Raw genomic sequence first — 8,554 nt, 5'->3', positions numbered from 1 at the left:
GCCCCCTGCTTGATACTTTCGCGTCAGAATCCCCCTCTTCAGACTGGGAGGCTTCCGGCGCAGACTTAGACGGGGTCATAGGTGGAGGCTGCGATGGCCTTGCCGGTGTGCCTTGCGTGGGGGCCCCCTGACCTTTGGTGGCGGTATAACCTCTGCGCACTCGGATCCTGATTGTTCCCCTTCCGAATTAGAGGGTTCATCTATCAACCTTGAATCCGAGCGCGCTTTCTTTCTTATGCTAGTGCTTTTGGCCCCCGGTTTCTTTGCACTCCTTTTTTGACCCATTCCTGCAAAAGACACATTATATTATCTACCACAGAACATCCGATCAACAATAAGACAAACTGACTCTGCACAAACATTGTGTTCTGTCTGTGACCGTAAACTCAAAAGACAGACCATAAATTGAAATACGGTCCGTAAAGTACGATCGTAAACTGCTCACTTTATGGAGACCTTTCTGTCCCTTAGTGACATGCTTAAAGACGGACCGTAAACTGAAATACGGTCCGTAAAGTATGATCGTGTTTCACATCACTGACAGAGAACATGTTCTGATTTCAGGATTTCGTTGCACATCTCGGTTTCACATTATTTTGGGGATTAGGTTACTCAGACTTTACCCAACTTTCTACTAATTTTTCATAATTCCCTCAAGAGTCAAGCTATTGGTGGGAAGACCAAAACTTCAAATTTTGGATTTTAAAGTATGGAATGCCCTCCAACCCATTTGGGTTTTATTAACACCCTACCAAGAGAATTAAAAGAATTTAACATATCTATCCCCTTACAAGATCATTAACCAAGGTAAGCAAGCACTTAATTTCACAAAACCTAGCCTAATCAATACTTACCATCAAGTTTAAACTCACTGCTGGAAAATAAGAGTAGAGAATGTCAATCATACCTTTTTATTATGAACCAACAGATCACAATCAGCAAATACTTGGAGAACACAACTTCAATCACAACCAAATTTAAACCTAGGGCAGAAAGATTACGAATTTTGGTGAGAGTGGGTTTATTTTTTAGTTTGAGTTGTGTATTTATGGAGTTTAGAAAAATGGAAGATGAAGGGTTTATGGTGGGAAATCGTGGGGGTTTGAGAAGAAGGAGGAAAGTTGAAGAGGGAACGTTAATAGAGGGTGAGTTAATGGAGGGAAGTTAATGGGGGTGAAACGGTTCTCTGCCCTTGATTTAAATCGCTGCCCTCTATTATATTTAAATCGTGCTTTTTTTTTAATTCTAAATATGGTCCGTAAAGTGATTTACGACCTGTATTTAGAGATGTTGATGTGGGCAGTACACTGTATTGTCTCATGAAAGATTACGATCCAATTTACGGACCGTATTTCATAATACGGTCCGTTTTCCATGGTTGTAAACTTCCATGTTGCATTACAGTGCATACTGTTTTGTGACATTGTTAAATACGACCCATTTTACGAGCCGTATTGTGAAATACGGTCCGTAAAGTGCATGCGTATTTTGCAATGTTGCAAAACAGTGCCTTACTACTTAACTTACCTGCTGTTCAGCAACACTGCAATATATTCCTACACCAAAACAACCATTACCCTATATGTAATCAAAAACAACCAAAAGAAAAATAAACATTACACTTGGGTTGCCTCCCAAGAAGCGCTTAATTTAACGTCGCGGCACGACGGTGGTGACCATTCACTCCTTATCTTGGTACATCAGATTATTGTTCGTTCTGAGGTGCTTCAACCTGTAACGGTCAACAATCCTATCCTCCGAAACCATTCCGTGATAGTGCTTCAATCTATGCCCATTCACCTTAAATGTCCGAGTTCCATCTCCGGACTTTAACTCAATTGCTCCATGGGGTGAAACACCTACCACCTCAAACGGACCAGACCACCATGATTTAAGCTTACCAGGCAACAACTTCAACCGAGAGTTAAACAACAATACAGGGTCACCCTTGTAGAACTCTCACTTCAGGATCTTCTTGTCATGGAATTGCTTCATCCTTTCTTTATAAAGTGTTGTACTCTCATATGCCTAGTACCGAAACTCATCCATTTCATTTAGTTGAAACAACCTGAGCTTGGTTGCTTCCTCCCAATCCATATTCAGTTTCTTCAGCGCCCGCATAGCCTTGTGCTCCAGTTCAACCGACAAGTGACAAGCTTTTTCGAACACAAGCTTGAAGGGTGAAGTCCCAATCGGAGTCTTGAAAGCAGTCCGGTATGCTCATAGAGCATCATCGAGCTTGCGGGCCCAATCAGTTCTATTTGCATTTACTGTTTTTGCTAGGATACTCTTAATCTCCCTATTGGATACTTTAACTTGCCCACTTGTCTGAGGATGATAAGGTGTTTCCACCCTATGTTTGACCTCATATATCTCCATCAGTCCCGTGAAAGCTCTATTACAAAAGTGGGAACCACCATCGCTGATTATAGCCCTCGGAGTACCAAAGCGAGTAAATATGTTCTTCTAAGGAACCCCATGACACTCTTGGCCTCGTTATTAGGTAAAGCCACATCTTCTACTCATTTTGACACATAGTCCACAGCAACCAAGATGTATTTCATGCCACCTGAACTCACAAAGGGTCCCATAAAGTCAATCCCCCAGACATCGAACACTTCTACCTCCATAACAAAATTCATAGGCATCTCTTGCCTTCTGCCGATATTCCCTTGCCTCTGACATTGATCACAGGACCGCACTAATAGATTAGCATCATGAAAAATGGTCAGCCAGCAATAGCCGCACTCAAGTACCTTAGCCGCAATCTGGTTTTCGCTATGATGACCCCCAACAGGAGAGTCATGGCACGCCTTTAGAATCGCCATCACTTCACTTTTCGGAACACAACGCCGAATGATGTTGTCAGCGCATGTTCGGAACAAATAAGGCTCGTCCCAATAGTACTGTCGAGCATCCCGCAAGAATTTCTTCTTTTGGTAGGCTTTGATATCTTCTGGAACTATGCCTGTTACCAAATAATTGGCAATGTCAGCATACCAGGGTGCCACCTCATTTGACACAGCCAATACCCTCTCATCCGGAAAAGCATCATCTATATCAAGCTCATCAGAAGGTCTCCCAGCCTCTTCAAGCCGAGAGAGATGGTCAGCAACCTGGTTTTCAGTGCCCTTGCGGTCCTTCACCTCAATATCAAACTCTTGCAGCAATAGCACCCATCTGATCAGTCACGGCTTTGCTTCCTTCTTTGCCATGAGGTATCTCAAGGCTGCATGATCAGTGTAAACCACTACTTTGGACCCCAACAAGTAGGCCCGAAATTTCTCAAAAGCAAACACAATGGCAAGCAGCTCTTGCTCCGTCACGGTGTAATTCATCTGGGCAGCATTCAGTGTTCTGTTTGCATAATAGATCGGGTGCATAATTTTATTGTGCCTCTGCCCAAGCACAGCACCTATTGCAAAACCACTAGCATCACACATCAGTTCAAATGGCAAGGACCCGTCAGGAGCAACAATAATAGGAGCAGTAGTGAGACGCTCTTTTAACTCCTCAAACGACTTCTGGCACTTATCATCAAACACAAATTTAGCCTCTTTTTCAAGAAGCATGCACATTGGGTTAGCAATCTTGGAGAAATCTTTGATGAAGCGCCTGTAGAACCCAGCATGTCCCAAGAAACTTCGGACACCTTTGACTGAGATAGGTGGTGGAAGTTTTGCAATCACATCAATTTTTGCTTGATCGACCTCGATTCCCTTTTCAGAGATTTTGTGACCGAGGACGATTCCTTCCTTCACCATAAAATAACACTTCTCCCAATTTAGCAAGAGATTTGTCTCCTCACATCTTTTCAGCACTTGACCCAGATGGCTAAGACAGTCTTCAAACGAATCCCCCACAACAGAGAAGTCATCCATGAATACTTCCAAAAAGTCCTCTACCATGTCAGAGAAGATTGACATCATGCACCTCTGAAAAGTGGCTGGTGCATTACAAAAACCAAAAGGCATTCAGCTAAATGAAAACGTCCCATAAGGACAAGTAAAAGTGGTCTTCTCCTAATCTTCCAAAGCAATGTTGATCTGATTGTAGCCCAAATAACCATCAAGGAAGCAATAGTAGGAACGCCCTGCTAGCCTATCAAGCATCTGATCAATGAAGGGCATAGGGAAATGGTCCTTCCAAGTGGTTGTGTTGAGCTTGCGATAGTCCATGCAAACTCTCCATCCGGTGACAGTTCTGGTCGGGATCAACTCATTCTTTGCATTCGGCACAACAGTAATGCCGCCCTTCTTAGGAACACATTGGATTGGGCTCACCCATTTACTATCAGTAATTGGGTAAACCACGCCCGCATCCAGCCATTTGATGATCTCTTTCTTGAGGACCTCTTGCATATTCTCATTCAGTCGCCTATGATGCTCTACACTCGGTTTTCTATCTTCCTCCAACTGGATTTTGTGCTCACAGATCCCAGATGAAATACCTCGAATGTCTGCTATGGTCCAACCAATAGCACGCCTATACTCCCGCAACACCTCCAAGAGTTGTAAAATCTGCTCCTCAGTCAATAGGGCTAAAACAATCACCAGTAATCTATTATCCGGACCAAGGAACTCATATTTCAGATGTGATGGGAGCTGCTTAAGCTCCAACTTAGGTGGCTCAATGATCGAAGGATTTGCTGGAGGAGTTTTTCTATTTTCCAGATCAAGATTTAGTTTCTTTGGGTGGTATGAATATGAGCCCAACCCAACAAGTGAATTAAATGTCTCCACATAGCCTTCCATGTCTCCTGCATCGAAATTCATAAGAATATCGGCTAGAGCATCACCCAAAATTTCTTCTTCCATTTTGAAGTCCACTGCTTCATCAACAACATCAAACGAATCAATTACGGAAATACTCTCGTAAGCACTTAGTAACTTCATCCCATTGCTAGCCTAAAAAGTCACTTCTTCATCGTTGACTCGGAACTTGATTCCATTTTTCTCTGAATCCATCAGAGCCCTCCCTGTAGCAAGGAAAGGTCTCCCCAGAATAATAGGAATGTCCGGATCAACAGCACAGACAAGAATCACAAAACCAGCGGGCAACATAAAATCACCAACCCCCACAAGTACATCATCAACCACCCCAACAGGTCTTTTGATAGACCTATCAGCCATTTGTAATCTCATAGTATTCGGGCTTAGCATCCCCAAACCTGACTATTTATATATAGCAAGAGGCATCAGATTAATGCTCGCCCCATTATCACACAATGCACGAGCAAAATCATGGTGCCCAACAGAATAAGGAATGGTGAACGCCCCAGGATCTCCCTTTTTCTGAACAGTTGTAGTTGAAATGATGGAACTCACAGTGTGAGTCAAACTCACGGTTTCATGTTGAACCGTCTTCTTCTTGGTCAACAGATCCTTCAAAAATTTAGCAAAACCGGGCATCTCCTTGACAGCTTCCAAGAAGGGAAAGTTTAGAGATAACTGCTTCAACTGATCATAAAACTTCTCGAACTTAGCATCTTTCTTCTTCTTTACCAACCTCTGAGGAAAGGGAGGTTTAGATTTGAAAGGTTGCGTCAAAGGGCGGAGAGCCCCTTTTACAGCCTGCTTTCTTATGTTATCAGCTTCCTTCACCATCTCTGGAATATCAGCAACCTTCTTGTCAGTAGGATTCTCATCAGCAATAATGGGTGCTTCAGAATGCACCTCATCCTCTTCATCTATCGGCTCAAGATCAATCACCTTCTCATCAGCCCCGTGGAGTGTTTTACCACTCCTAGTAGTGATGGAAAACACACGGTCTACACTGTCTCCCCCATTCTTTGGATTTGGAATAGTGTCACTCGGAAGTCCTCCCTTTTTAGGAGGGTGCTGCTCTCTAGAAATATCCCTCATCTGTGACTCAAGCTACTGAATAGCCACTGTATGGGAACCCACTATTTCTGTCAGCCTAGATAAAGTCCTTTCAGACTTAGATTGATTGGACAGAATCTTCTCAAGCATTGCTTCAACCTTCGAACTACCTTGCTCTATTGACTGCCCTTTCGGTGGTATATAAGGATTGGAACTCTTGTTCCCGAAATTTTTGTTGTTGTTGTAGCTCCCTTGGTTCGCACCACCATAATTATTGTTGTAGTTTCCAGAGTTGTTGTAAGCACCTTGACCTTGCTGAGGTCTCCATTGATTCTGATTCTGATAGCCACCTTGGTAATTCTGTCTTTGGTAACCCCCTTGAGAGTTATTAACATAATTAGCATTTTCAACCTGCATAGGTGGCCCATCATGGAATGGACCATCTTGAGCATGGTACATCCCTTTTGTCAAAACTGTATCATCCTCACAAACAATTACCTTCTTGATTTGGGATTCATCAAACTTCTTCGTTAGCAAGGAAATATTTATTGCAAGTTCTGCCAATGTTTGCTGGGTGTCTTGATTCTCCTTCACAATATTCTGGATCATAGCACTACCATACGGTACCACATCAGCATTGTTTGAGTGCCAAGCCTGATTATGAGTAGTCAGCTTCTTAAGTATGGTGGTCACTCGTCGATAAGTTTTGTTCATGAAACAACCATCAGCTGCATTATTAGCAACTGACTGCGTCACTGGATCTAGCCCTCGGTAGAACTTCTCCATTAATATTTGATCCGAAAAACCATGATTCGGGCTCTTCTGCAAATACTCCTTGAATCTCTCCTAGGCTTCATATAGTTGTTCCCGCGGTCGCTGCTTAAATTCATATATCTTGTCACGAATTTCAGCCTTCTTGCTAGAGGGGTACCACTTTGTGAGAAAAGCAGCTACCATCTCTGCCCATGAAGTAATCGAATTTCGGGGCAGCTTCTCAAACCATGTTCTTGTCTCTCCAGCTAAGGAATATTTGAATAGTAGCATCTTGTGGAACGTTGTTCTGGATGTGATTAGCACACACATCCACAAAATTCTGCAAATGACGTTGAGGGTCATTCTCGGTAGAGTTCCGAAAGTATCCCTCAAGTTTCAACAACTGGTATAGGGAGGAGTCAATTTTAACAGTAGCAGCTCCAACTCGAGGCTGAACAATAGCAGATGCATAGTCCTCCTATGGAACAAGATCAGCGAAAATATTCTCATCAACTGATTCATTCGCCTGATTGTTCAACCGATTCCCCTGGTTACCAGCACGTTAATTTTGCTGATTTTGATTCATGTTCACCTGGTTTACACAGAGTATAAAACAAGGTGTGATGGAACAAGCAAAAGACTTCAATCAAAGCAAACACTATTTAGTAATTTCAAAACCGTATCCCTCGGCCACGGCGCCGAAATTTGATACGCTCAAATTACACCTATTAACCGTATAACGCGGACGTTGTCAAATATAGTAACCCAACAAAGGTAGGGTCGAATCCCACAGGGAATATGGTGTGAAAAGGTTACTAAAGTCGTAGGATGCTAAGTTCTAGGTCTAATGTCTTAATCCGATGATTTTGGTAAAAGTTGGTTTTTCTATAATTAATTGCTATCTAATTGCTTTGGTGGAAATTTATGGTAAAAGAAACTAAAGTTGTGTCCCCGCTAGATAGAGTGTATGATCATGGGTATTGATCTCGATATACTTCTAATGGATCATTATATGAATGCACTTAATCCCTATATGAATCTCTACTATTTCCCAATAAATAAAGATTATGTCTTTCTATGATTTTCCCAAATATAAGAAAGTAACTATGAAGAACGATTAATCATGCCAAGTAAATTCTTCTTATTCCTAAGTGAATTTATTAAACAAAGCTTAAAGTTTTGAGTCCTTGTTATTTATTCTTACCAACCCTAATTATTTTCCCAAATAAATCAGGGTTTATGGCTTTAATCAATGTTTGCAACCATTAATTATGAATGAAGAATGAAGAATAAATAAACCCTAATAATCCATTATGTGTATATCAATCACAAACCCAATCACAAAACACCCATCATTGGGTTCACAACCCTAGTAAGGGAATTTAGCTACTCATGACAAAGAACAAGAAATAAAAATTTGAAGAATTCATAATTGCTTACTTTGGAAGAAAAGAGGAATTGATAATACTTGAATTGATGTTTGAACCTTCAAAAACTAGAGAGTATTTTATGTTCTAAGTCAAGAGACAAAAATATAATAATTGATCACTATTAAAACCCTACAATGACTATTTATAGGTTCTGAAAACGTGAAAGTTGTAGATTTGCACTTTGGTCCCATCGATACGAAATACGGTCCGTAAAGTGAAATACGGACCGTAAAGTGGTTTACGACCAAGTCGTCCTTCCAGTTGTGAGCAACTTCGATCTTTTAAAATACGGACCGTAAAGTGGTTTACGGCCCGTAAACTACCCAGTCATCTTTCAACTTCCAAAACTCCGACTTTCTGCCAAACACTCGAATGGTTAAATACGCCTTGAAATACGAAGCGTAAACTGAAATACAGTCCGTAAATTGAGTTCGGAAATCACCATGTCCTCAATCTGCCTTTCTGGTTATGTTATTCTTTAATACGACCATGGAATACGGACCGTAAACTGAATTTACGGCCACTTCTGCACTTTCAACTGTTTCCATT

At 41.7% G+C, this 8,554-nt stretch overlaps 1 non-coding gene across 1 annotated transcript; it reads left to right on the top strand.

Moving 5' to 3' along the window:
• Positions 1-6,624: 6,624 nt before the first annotated feature.
• Positions 6,625-6,730, top strand: LOC132629616 (small nucleolar RNA R71). Its single transcript, XR_009578381.1, has one exon. It is a non-coding gene; the product is annotated as a small nucleolar RNA R71 (small nucleolar RNA).
• The last annotated feature ends 1,824 nt before the right edge of the window (positions 6,731-8,554 follow it).

Source organism: Lycium barbarum, chromosome 2 (genome assembly GCF_019175385.1).
Source record: "Lycium barbarum isolate Lr01 chromosome 2, ASM1917538v2, whole genome shotgun sequence".
In the NCBI taxonomy this organism is placed as follows: Eukaryota; Viridiplantae; Streptophyta; class Magnoliopsida; order Solanales; family Solanaceae; genus Lycium; species Lycium barbarum.
The sequence above is the reverse complement of the archived record's forward strand: the minus strand, read 5'-3'. Positions and strand labels throughout refer to the sequence as shown.